General features: G+C 40.2%; 1 protein-coding gene across 3 annotated transcripts in view; it reads left to right on the top strand.

The window, feature by feature from the left end:
* LOC133536309 (transcription initiation factor TFIID subunit 4-like) overlaps window positions 1–12,590 on the top strand; it is a 307,989-nt gene that overhangs the window by 98,933 nt on the left and 196,466 nt on the right. The window lies entirely within an intron of this gene.

The following is a 12,590-nucleotide window of genomic DNA, read 5'->3' as shown; positions in this document are numbered from 1 at the left end:
TATTTATTATTAATATAATAATTAGGGATTCACGGTGGAAGAGGGGTTAGTGCATCTGCCTCACAATACGAAGGTCCTGAGTAGACAGGGTTCAATCCCGGGCTCGGGATCTTTCTGTGTGGAGTTTGCATGTCCTCCACCGTGAATGCGTGGGTTCCCTCCGGGTACTCCGGCTTCCTCTCACTTCCAAAGACATGCACCTGGGGATAGGTTGATTGGAATCACTGAATTGGCCCTAGTGTGTGAATGTGAGTGTGAATGTTGTCTGTCTATCTGTGTTGGCCCTGTGAGGAGGTGGCGACTTGTCCAGGGTGTACCCCGCCTTCCGCCCGATTGTAGCTGAGATAGGCACCAGCGCCCCCCGCAACCCCAAAAGGTATAAGCGGTAGAAAATGGATGGATGGATGATATAATTACATTTATTTTAAGGCAACAAAATTGTATGTACATCAGGGCTGTGAATCTTTGGACACAATCTGGTTAAATTCTTGATTTAAAACGATTCTCAATTCATAATTAATACTTTCTTAATAACATCTGGTGCCAGTTATATGGTTGACTTAATTCCTCCATAAAATAGGTAACAAACCAAATTCTATATTACCCTGTTTTTGGCAAGTTGTTATCTGTTTTCAAGGCCTTAGCTGGGCTTCTTTCTGGGCGAGAGGAGCTGTTTTCCTGCTACATTAGCTCACTCTTTTTGTTTGGATTTAGACCTTTTCTTGCTGTTGTCGCGTTGTAAGGGCTGGTCTCCTGAAGCTTTAGTAAAACTCGGCCAAGTACCATTCTGTCTCGGTGGTCCTTCTTACTCAATATATGTCATCCAAAAGAACTTGGAATTGACCACTGTGTTTTATTCCTTGAGAGGAAGACTGGTCGCACGCAACATTGCATACTGTACATTTCTTTCCCTTGCATCCAAAGTCAATTATTGATCTGCGCGAGACTTCCTTTTAAATCCACAATGTCCAAAGTGTCAAAAGTACAAAAAATGGCGGAACACCGCCATCTCTTGCTTCTCATTGCAGATAGTTTTGCTCCTCTACCGCAGGCAAAGTGAAGCAATCCCACTTGTGCAGTCTCATACACTTTTTGTTGTTTGCTGTCCTCTTCGTTATCGCCCGAGGGCACAAGCGCGTCTCGACAAAGCTCCGGCGCCACGGGGCCAAATTTGTCGCAAACACGCAAGCCCCACGTCAAAGCCTGTCTTGTGTTACCTTTACATCATACTAACAAAAATAGTTTTTTTTTGTAAAGTAAGTTCACACACTAACATGTAAAGTAGGTTCACACACTAACATGTACAATAATAAATTATGATTCTACACAAACATGTACAATAATAAAGTATGATTATACACAAACATGTACAATAATAAAGTATGATTATACACAAACATGTACAATAATAAAGTATGTTTATCCACAAACATCCATCCATCCATCCATTTCTACCGCTTATTCCCTGTACAATAATAAAGTATCATTATACACAAACGCATACAATAATAAAATATGATTATACACAAACATGTACAATAACAAAGTATGATTATACACAAAAATGTAAAATAAAGTATGTTTATACACAAAAATTAACAATAATAAAGTATGATATACAAATTAACATGTTCAATAATAAAGTATGATTATACACAAACATGTACAATAATAAAGTATGATTATACACAAACGTACAGTATAATAAAGTATGATTATACATAAACATGTACAATAATGAAGTATGATTATACACAAAAATGAACAATGATAAAGTAAATTATACACAAACATGTACAATAATAAAGTATGATTATACACAAACATGCACAATAATAATGTATGATTATCCACAAACATGTACAATAATAAAGTATGATTAACCTCAAACATGAACAATAATAAAGTATGATTGTACACAACAATGTAAAATAAAGTATGTTTATACACAAAATTGAACAATGATAAAGTATGATTATACACAAACGTACAATAATAAAGTATGATTATCCACAAACATGTACAATAACAAAGTATGATTGTACACAAAAATGTAAAATAAAGTATGTTTGTACACAAAAATGAACAATAATAAAGTATGATTATACACAAAAATGTAAAATAAAGTATGTTTGTACACAAAAATGAACAATAATAAAGTATGATTATACACAAACATGTACAATAAAAAAGTATGATTATACACAAACATGTACAATAATAAAGTATGATTATCCACGAACATGTACAATAATAAAGTATGATTATACACAAACATGTACAATAATCAATCAATCAATCAATCAATGTTTACTTATATAGCCCTAAATCACTAGTGTCTCAAAGGGCTGCACAAACCACTACGACATCCTCGGTAGGCCCACATAAGGGCAAGGAAAACTCACACCCAGTGGGACGTCGGTGACAATAATGACTATGAGAACCTTGGAGAGGAGGAAAGCAATGGATGTCGAGCGGGTCTAACATGATACTGTGAAAGTTCAATCCATAATGGATCAAACACAGTCGCGAGAGTCCAGTCCAAAGCGGATCCAACACAGCAGCGAGAGTCCCGTTCACAGTGGAGCTAGCAGGAAACCATCCCAAGCGGAGGCGGATCAGCAGCGCAGAGATGTCCCCAGCCGATACACAGGCAAGCAGTACATGGCCACCGGATCGGACCGGACCCCCTCCACAAGGGAGAGTGGGACATAGAAGAAAATAATGAAGTATGTTTATACACAAAAATGAACAATAATAAAGTATGATTATACACAAAAATGTACAATAATAAAGTATGATTATACACAAACATGCACAATAATAATGTATGATTATCCACAAACATGTACAATAATAAAGTATGATTAACCTCAAACATGTACAATAATAAAGTATGATTATACACAAACCTACACAATAATAAATAATAATTATACACAAACATGTACAATAACAAAGTATGATTATACACAAAAATGTAAAATAAAGTATGTTTGTACACAAAAATGAACAACAATAAAGTATGATTATGCACAAACATGTACAATAATAAAGTATGATTATACACAAAAATGTAAAATAAAGTATGTTTATTAGGGCTGCGAATCTTTGGGTGTCCCACGATTCGATTCAATATCGATTCTCGGGGTCAATTCAACACTATTCTTGATTCAAAAACAAATTTTTCCCGATTTAAAAGGATTCTCTATTCATTCAACACAGGATTTCAGCAGCATCTACCCCAGTCTGCTGACATGGAAGCAGAGTAGTAGATTTTTGTAAAAAGCTTTTATGTTTTCTCAACTGATTGCAATAATGTACATTTGTTTTAACTATTAAAAAAAACAAAAATATGACTTATTTTATAGTTGTGAAAACATTGGACACAGTGTGTTGTCAAGCTTATGAGATGCGATGCAAGTGTAAGCCACTGTGACACTATTGTTCTTTTATTTTTATTTTTATAAATGTCTAATGATAATGTCAATGAGGGATTTTTAATCACTGCTATGCTGAAATTATAACTAATATTGATACTGTTGTTGATAATATTCATTTTTGTTTCACTACTTTTGGTTTGTTCTGTGTTGTGTTTGTGTCTTCTCTCAATTGCTTTGTTTATTGCAGTTCTGAGTGTTGCTGGGTCAGGTTTGGTTTTGGAATTGGATTTCATTGTTATGGTATTGCCATGTATTGTTTGGCGGGGTTGATTAAAAAAAAATAGTAAATAAAGAGAATCAATTATGAATCGCACAACGTGAGAATCGCAATTCGTATTCAAATTGATTTTTTCCCACACCCCTAATGTTTATACACAAAAATTAAAAACAATAAAGTATGATTATACACAAACATGTACAATAATACAGTATGAATATGATTAGGACTTCACGGTGGAAGAGGGGTTAGTGCGTCTGCCTCACAATACGAAGGTCCTGCAGTCCTGGGTTTAATCCCAGGCTCGGGATCTTTCTGTGTGGAGTTTGCATGTTCTCCCCGTGACTGCGTGGGTTCCCTCCGGGTACTGCGGCTTCCTCCCACTTCCAAAAACATGCACCTGGGGATAGGTTGATTGGCAACACTAAATGGGCCCTAGTGTGTGAATGTGAGTGTGAATGTTGTCTGTCTATCTGTGTTGGCCCTGTGATGAGGTGGCGACTTGTCCAGGGTGTACACCGCCTTCTGCCAGATTGTAGCTGAGATAGGCGCCAGCGCCCTCCGCGACCCCAAAAGGGAATAAGCGGTAGAAAATGGATGGATATGCTCAAACATGTACAATTATAAAGTATGACTATACACAAACATGTACAATAAAGTATGTTTATATACATATATATATACATACATACATGTACAATTATACATTGTGCCCTGCGATGAGGTGGGGACTTGTCCATAGGTGTACACCGCCTTCCGCCCGATTGTATCTGAGATACGACGCTAAAGGGAATAAGCGGTAGGAAATAGATGGATGGATGGACGGATATCCAAAATTTGACTGATGAGCTCGGCCAGCAGGCCCGAGAAAGGTCAGCCAAAAGCTACTCGCATGCACTCGTGTGTGTGTGTGTGTGTGTGTGTGTAGGTGTGTGTATCTCACTTTAAGTCGACAATCCAGCTGTACACACACACATGCATACAAGCGCACTGCAGGGCGTGTGTTTCCAGTTAATGTCCATCCTCATGTGCGTGTGTGTGTGTAGTTTACAGTACAAAGTGAAAGCAGCTGTCCTCCTTCCCCACACCTGTCATCTGCCTGTAAACACCCATCTTGCCCTGTAATCACGGGACAGCCAATCACAAGCCTTCAACCCTCCGCCAAACTTGAAGCTCGGCTTCACTCCCCAAATCCAATCTTGTACGACAAGGCGACTCAGGCTGTAAAACACGGTCTTATGTACATGTAAACAAGATCAAATGTCCCTTCAATATAAGATAACTTGTTGTTCCTAGATGTTGACATGCTCGTTAAGCCAATCAGGAGACTGCAAAAACAACACTGAACACTGCACTTGGCTTTTTGATCGGTTTATCAATCAATATGAAATAAAAGAAATATTTACTCTACATAGAGAGACTTAAAATTAGACTTCCTTTAATTCTCATTCAAATTTGAACTTTACAGTACAGATAAGAACGAAGTTTTGTTGCATTAGCTCGTTGTCGTGCAGGATAGAAGAGCAATAATGTGCAGATATAAATAAATAGATTACTGTACAGATAAATAGATATATTGCACTTTTACATATGCACCCACGTTTATGGATGTATGTTATATTGTCTTTCTATTCCAGCGAGTTAATCCGTTTTTGGGGGGGGATTGAGGGGATTATTATGATGCGTTCAAGAGTCTTATGGCCTGAGGGAAGAAGCTGTTACAGAACCTGGAGGTTCTGCTGCGGAGGCTGCGGAACCTCTTTCTAGAGTCCATCAGTGAAGTGAAGTGAATTATATTTATATAGCGCCATTTCTCTAGTGACTTAAAGCGCTTTACATAGTGAAACCCAATATCTAAGTTACATTCAAACCAGTGTGGGTGGCACTGGGAGCAGGTGGGTAAAATGTCTTGCCCAAGGACACAACGGCAGTGACTAGGTTGGCAGAAGCGGGAATTGAACCTGCAACCCTCCAGTTGCTGGCACGGCCACTCTACCAACTGAGCTAAACCGCCCCAGTGAAAACAGTCCTTGGTGGGGGCGGGGGGAGTCTCTGCAGATTTTCTGAGCCCTGGTCAGGCAGTGGCTTTTTGCAATTTCCTGGATAGGAGGATGTGGAGTCCTTATGATCTTTTTTTTTTTCGCCGTCTTCACCACTCTCTGCACAGATATATAATACAGAGTGTGCATTAGATGTACATTTAAGTGTACCCATTATCACTGTCCAGCAAAACATTTAGAGCAATGGTTCCCAAACTTTTGCAGGCTGGCGCCCCCTTGGCTCCCCAGTGAATTCCTAGCGCCAACAAACACCTCTTTCTTGATATTTGGTATGCTGCAATTTGGAAAGAGAAAGGTTAAACACAAATGTGTATTTTACAAATAAAACCCAATTTAGTAAACCAATTTATTTTTTAGCAGTTTTAACTGTTTCAGCAACATAGAATGGTAAATAAACATTCCACCAGTAACCTTCATTGTCTCACATTTAATATTAATGGGATGGATGTGCTTGGTGCAGGGACATAAGCTTCTCAACATCAGGCTGGAACTCACTAAGAAGTCGTAGATCCCCGCGGTCAGTCATTTTCAGTCGGTTTCTTTGCTTGGAAAGAAGCAAGGCGACTGCACTGAAGCCCCGTTCTACTAAATATGATGTTGGGAAGGCAATAAAGTACATCTTGACCTTGTTCCACAGCACTTGATAGCAGTCAGAGTTTTTTTTTTGTAACCAAAAATCTTGATATGATTTTTTGAACTTTGGCCTTAGCTCAATGTCATTTTGAATATATATATATATATATATCAGTGAATGCACCACCCTAACCAGCTCAACACAACACAACACAACACGGCGCGTTCTGGCGAGTCCCCAATTTCATGTTGACTTGAACTCAAGATGATGTTGACCGCCAGAACGCGGTTTTTATTATAAGATAAAATTCTGATCATTACAAGCTTGAAATTACAAACCTGAGCTTTTGCTTTTGTAGTCTATGCTGTCGGATCTGACTGGGCCAGAGCGGCGTGTGGTAACCGGACCCTGATGCGTCGTCCACTGACTCGTCCTGCTGCACGTGTTGTGTACAAATCGTCAAACAAACGTTCGAACTTCTGACTTCGACTTCGGACTGCCACCCCCCTACCGCCCCCTTCTTCCTCACCGCCCCCCCAGATCTTTCCACCGCCCACTTTGGGAACCACTGATTTAGAGTAATCCTTCGTTTATCGCTGGTAATTGGTTCTGGACATCCATCCATCCATTTTCTATCGCTTGTCCCTCTCTGGGTGACCGGGCGGTTCCTCTAGCCCAGGGGTCGGGAACCTTTTTGGCTGGGAGAGCCATGAAAGCCAAATATTTTAAAATGTATTTCCGTGAGAGCCATATAATATTTTTTTAACACTGAATACAACTAAATGCGTGCATTTTTAAGTAACATCAACATTTTTTTGAGTATAATAAGTCTCGTATTCTTTTTAATAACATTGTTATTCTGAAGCTAACCAATAATAAATAAAACACTTCTTGAAACGGTGCGTCGGAAACGGGTGGATGGATTAAAATGCATGAGAATGTTTTATATTTTAAACATTATTTTTAACTCTGATTACCAGTGGAAATATTATTTTTTTATCATGTTAGGCAATGTCAGCAAAAATTAATCTGAGAGCCAGATGCATCCATCAAATAGCCAAATCTGGCTCCAGAGCCATAGGTTCCCTACCCCTTTTCTAGCCTATCCCAGCTGCATTCAGGCAGAGGTCGGGGTACACCCTGGACAAGTCGCCACCTCATTGCAGGGTCAACACAGATAGACAGACAAAATTCAAACAATAGGGCCAATTTAGTGTTGCCAATCAACCTAATCCCAGGTGCATGTTTTAGGAGGTAAGACGAAGCCGGAGTACCCGGAGGGAACCTACGGAGTCACGGGGAGAACATGCAAACTCCACACGGAAAGATCCCGAGCCTGGGATTGAACTCAGGACTGCTCACGACCTTCGTGTTGTGAGGCACATGCACCAACCCTGTTCCACCGTGCTGCCCATGGGTCATATTATTTGACTATTTTCTAAATGTAAAACACTTCCTTGTGGTCTGCATAACATGTAATGCTGGTTCTTTTAAAATGTTGCATAGATTATGTTTTACAGATCATCTTCTGACATTCGCTTCCGGATGCGCCGTTTTGTGGGCGGTTTTATTTACGTGGCTCACCATCTTCTCCCCGTCATCTTTGTTGTAGCGGTGTTGCGTGCAAGGACGGGAGTGGAAGAAGTGTCAAAAGATGGAGCTAACTGTTCAAACTTTACTTAAATCAATCGTCGTCACGTCGCGACGTTGCTGGTTTACAAGCAGAGGAGCATGTTCGGCAGCACACAGTCACAGAGTACTTACAAGCAGACACGGTGTGTTGACAGATAAGGGAGAACAGACGCATTTTGGCGTAAAAACTGAGGATGAAGGTGAAGTTATAACACCGAAACGCTCTCAAAAAGAGGTGCTTCAAGACATGGCTAGCTAGCTATCGGCTAAAATCCATTCGCAATCGGCAGTGTTTTAGCTACTTCTAAATCAGTAATTCTCGCCTCCATGGCGACAAATAAATTACGTTTCTTACAAGTATCATCCCTGCAGAACGAGGAATAACTAAACCGAACCTTCGACCTTCCTATTGAAAAAAAAAAAAGATCAAAATTGCACCCATTTAAATCCATTACAAGGGATGAAGGGAAAAATGCAAAACACTCTCCCCACACTGATCCAGTCAAAAATTTTGGACACCCCTCGTTTATGTTTATTTCCAAAATATGTAGAACACATCATACAATTTGCATATTCTTATTTGTCTGTACAAAATTTCCGAAAAGGATTAGAAAGAAGCACATTTGATAAAATCCTACCCATTTCCTAATTGAACCAAGATGATACAAATTCCTAAAGAAAAATAGATGTTTTTCAAAACGACCCAGCCTTTATTTTAACACCAACTCGCCTTTTTTCCAACATTGTTTTTTTTAAATATTCATTTCAATGTGTGGTCCTCTCTCATAAGGTCCTTCCAATCTGATTAGATAAGGTCCACTTTGCAGACCTCCGTGAAGAGCAAAAAACAAAAAGGATTAACTCAAACAATTCATTTGTAATATCGTTTTAGTATTAGCAACAACCTCCATGTGAACCCTGCCTCCATAATTTTCAGACAATCAATCAATCAATCAATGTTTATTTATATAGCCCCAAATCACAAATGTCTCAAAGGACTGCACAAATCATTACGACTACAACATCCTCGGAAGAACCCACAAAAGGGCAAGGAAAACTCACACCCAGTGGGCAGGGAGAATTCACATTCAGTGGGACGCCAGCGACAATGCTGACTATGAGAAACCTTGGAGAGGACCTCAGATGTGGGCAACCCCCCCCCTCTAGGGGACCGAAAGCAATGGATGTCGAGCGGGTCTAACATGATACTGTGAAAGTTCAATCCATAGTGGCTCCAAGACAGCAGTGAGAGTCCCGTCCACAGGAAACCATCTCAAGCGGATCAGCAGCGTAGAGATGTCCCCAACCGATACAGGCGAGCGGTCCATCCTGGGTCCCGACGAGCGGTCCATCCTGGGTCTCGACTCTGGACAGTCAGTACTTCATCCATGGTCATCGGACCGGACCCCCTCCACAAGGGAGGGGGGGACATAGGAGAAAGAAAAGAAGCGGCAGATCAACTGGTCTAAAAAGGAGGTCTATTTAAAGGCTAGAGTATACAGATGAGTTTTAAGATGAGACTTAAATGCTTCTACTGAGGTAGCATCTCGAACTGTTACCGGGAGGGCATTCCAGAGTACTGGAGCCCGAACGGAAAACGCTCTATAGCCCGCAGACTTTTTTTGAGCTCTAGGAATCACTAATAAGCCGGAGTCTTTTGAACGCAGATTTCTTGCCGGGACATATGGTACAATACAATCGGCAAGATAGGCTGGAGCTAGACCGTGTAGTATTTTATACGTAAGTAGTAAAACCTTAAAGTCACATCTTAAGTGCACAGGAAGCCAGTGCAGGTGAGCCAGTACAGGCGTAATATGATCAAACTTTCTTGTTCTTGTCAAAAGTCTAGCAGCCGCATTTTGTACCAACTGTAATCTTTTAATGCTAGACATTGGGAGACCCGAAAATAATACGTTACAGTAATCGAGACGAGACGTAACAAACGCATGGATAATGATCTCGGCGTCTTTAGTGGACAAAATGGAGCGAATTTTAGCGATATTACGGAGATGAAAGAAGGCCGTTTTAGTAACGCTTTTAATGTGTGACTCAAAGGAGAGAGTTGGGTCGAAGATAATACCCAGATTTTTTACAGAGTCACCTTGTTTTATTATTTGGTTGTCAAATGTTAAAGTTGTATTATTAAATAGAGGTCGGTGTCTAGCAGGACCGATAATCAGCATTTCCGTTTTTTTGGCATTAAGTTGCAAAAAGTTAGCGGACATCCATTGTTTAATTTCATTAAGACACGCTTCCAACTGACTACAGTCCGGCGTGTTGGTCAGCTTTAGGGGCATGTAAAGTTGGGTGTCATCAGCATAACAGTGAAAGCTAATACCGTATTTGCGTATGACGTCACCTAGCGGCAGCATGTAGATGCTGAAGAGTACAGGGCCAAGGACCGAACCCTGGGGAACTCCACACGTTACCTTAACATAGTCCGAGGTCACACTGTTATAGGAGACGCACTGCATCCTATCAGTAAGATAAGAGTTAAACCATGACAGGGCTGAGTCTGAAATACCAATTCGTATTTTGATACGCTCTAATAAAATATTATGATCGACGGTATCGAAAGCAGCGCTAAGATCGAGGAGCAGCAACATAGATGACGCATCAGAGTCCATCGTTAGCAATAGATCATTAGTCAGTTTTGCGAGGGCTGTCTCAGTCGAGTGATTTGCCCTGAAACCGGATTGAAAGGTTTCACATAGATTGTTAAACGCTAAGTGCTCATTTAGCTGCTCTGCAACAATTTTTTCGAGGATTTTCGAAATAAAGGGAAGGTGAGACACCGGTCGGTAGTTTACCATGAGGTCTGGATCGAGGTTAGGTCTTTTAAGGAGAGGATGAATAACCGCTTTTTTGAATGCAACGGGAACAGTGCCCGAGGAAAGTGATAAGTTTATAATATTTAGCACTGATGGACCTAATAATACAAAAAGTTCCTTGATAAGTTTCCCAGGAAGTGGGTCAAGTAAACATGTTGTTTGTTTTATTCCATTTACACGTTGTAACAATCCTTCTAATGTTATTTCATCAAAACGAGAGAAACTATTTTGGATATTTGCAGTATCCGCCGTATATACAATCGTATCTGTGTTACTATAACCCCGTTGTAGCTGGGACGCATTGTCTTTAATCTCCTTTCTAATAAGTTCAATTTTCTTATTAAAGAACTTCATAAAGTCATCTGCCGAATGGGTGGAGCTACTGGAAGGAGTCCCTTGTTGGGTTAGCGATGCTACTGTACTAAACAAAAATTTTGGATCGTTTTTATTAATGCGGATGAGATTTGAGTAATAATTAGTTTTAGCTAAGGTAAGCATGCGTTTATAAGTTATTAAACTATCACTCCATGCTTGATGGTGCACCTCAAGTTTAGTCGTGCGCCATTTGCGTTCCAGCTTTCTACATAATAATTTCTGAGCTCTAGTTTCTTCAGTAAACCATGGCGTACGCCTTTTTGGAGCCTTTTTTAACTTCAGCGGTGCTATACTATCAATGGTTTCGCGCAGGGCGTTGTTAAAGTTGTTAGTGAGGTTATCAATAGAGCCCACATACTTTGGGAACGGTGCCATTACCGAGGGCAGTAGGTCCGCAAGAGTCGTCGTTGTGGCAGCATTAATGTTGCGGCTGCTATAGCAGTTATTATTATTATTAGCTTGCCGAACATGAGTCTGAACTTCGAATTTTATAAGGTAATGATCGGACATTACTTTAGTATACGGGAGTATCGTAACTTTTGAGACGGTGATACCTCTGACAAGCACTAGGTCTATCGTATTACCGCTGCGATGCGTCGGTTCATTTATTATTTGTGTAAGACCACAGCTATCAATTATAGTCTGGAGCGCCACGCACGGTGGGTCCAATGGGGTATTCATATGGATATTAAAGTCCCCCATTATGATTATATTATCGGCGTGCGTCACTAGATCAGCAACAAACTCTGAGAATTCACTAATAAAGTCCGAATAGGGCCCTGGGGGGCGGTAGATAACGGCCAGGCACAGAGGCAGAGGTGTGGCAGACTTCATAGAAAGCACCTCAAACGATTTATATTTATTATTTAAGTTAGGACTAAAGTTAAAGTTTTCGTTGTATATTAGTGCGACACCCCCTCCCCTTTTGAGGTGACGGGCAATATGCGCATTCGTATAGTTAGGAGGGGATGCCTCATTTATCGCAAAAAAGTCGTCTGGTTTAAGCCAGGTTTCGCTAAGACCGATGACGTTAAGGTTGTTGTCTCTAATGACCTCATTGACTAATAACGTTTTGGGAGACAAAGATCTGATGTTTAGAAAGCCCATATTATAGGTAGTGAGCTGTTTTAAGGAGTTGTTGATAAAATTATCCGTAGTAGCAATATTAATAATGTTGCGTTTATTATGCGCAGTGTACTTAAAATAATTACGACCATATCTAGGAATTGATATGACGGGAATTTTCAGATTATCTACTTGGCGCTGCGATAAACTGAACGCATCATAATTTGCCACCTCAGTAGAACGCATGTCTAACTCTGACGAAGTCATAGACACAGTAGAAAAAACATTTTGTGAGTTGTGTATTATTCTACGAAAATTGCTATGTGTACAGGGATCATCCAGCCTGGCGCTGGCTAGTTCTAACTTAACTGACTCCATACCCAGGCTAGCAGG

Source organism: Nerophis ophidion, linkage group LG02, assembly GCF_033978795.1.
Source record: "Nerophis ophidion isolate RoL-2023_Sa linkage group LG02, RoL_Noph_v1.0, whole genome shotgun sequence".
Taxonomy (NCBI): Eukaryota; Metazoa; Chordata; class Actinopteri; order Syngnathiformes; family Syngnathidae; genus Nerophis; species Nerophis ophidion.
The sequence above is the reverse complement of the archived record's forward strand: the minus strand, read 5'-3'. Positions and strand labels throughout refer to the sequence as shown.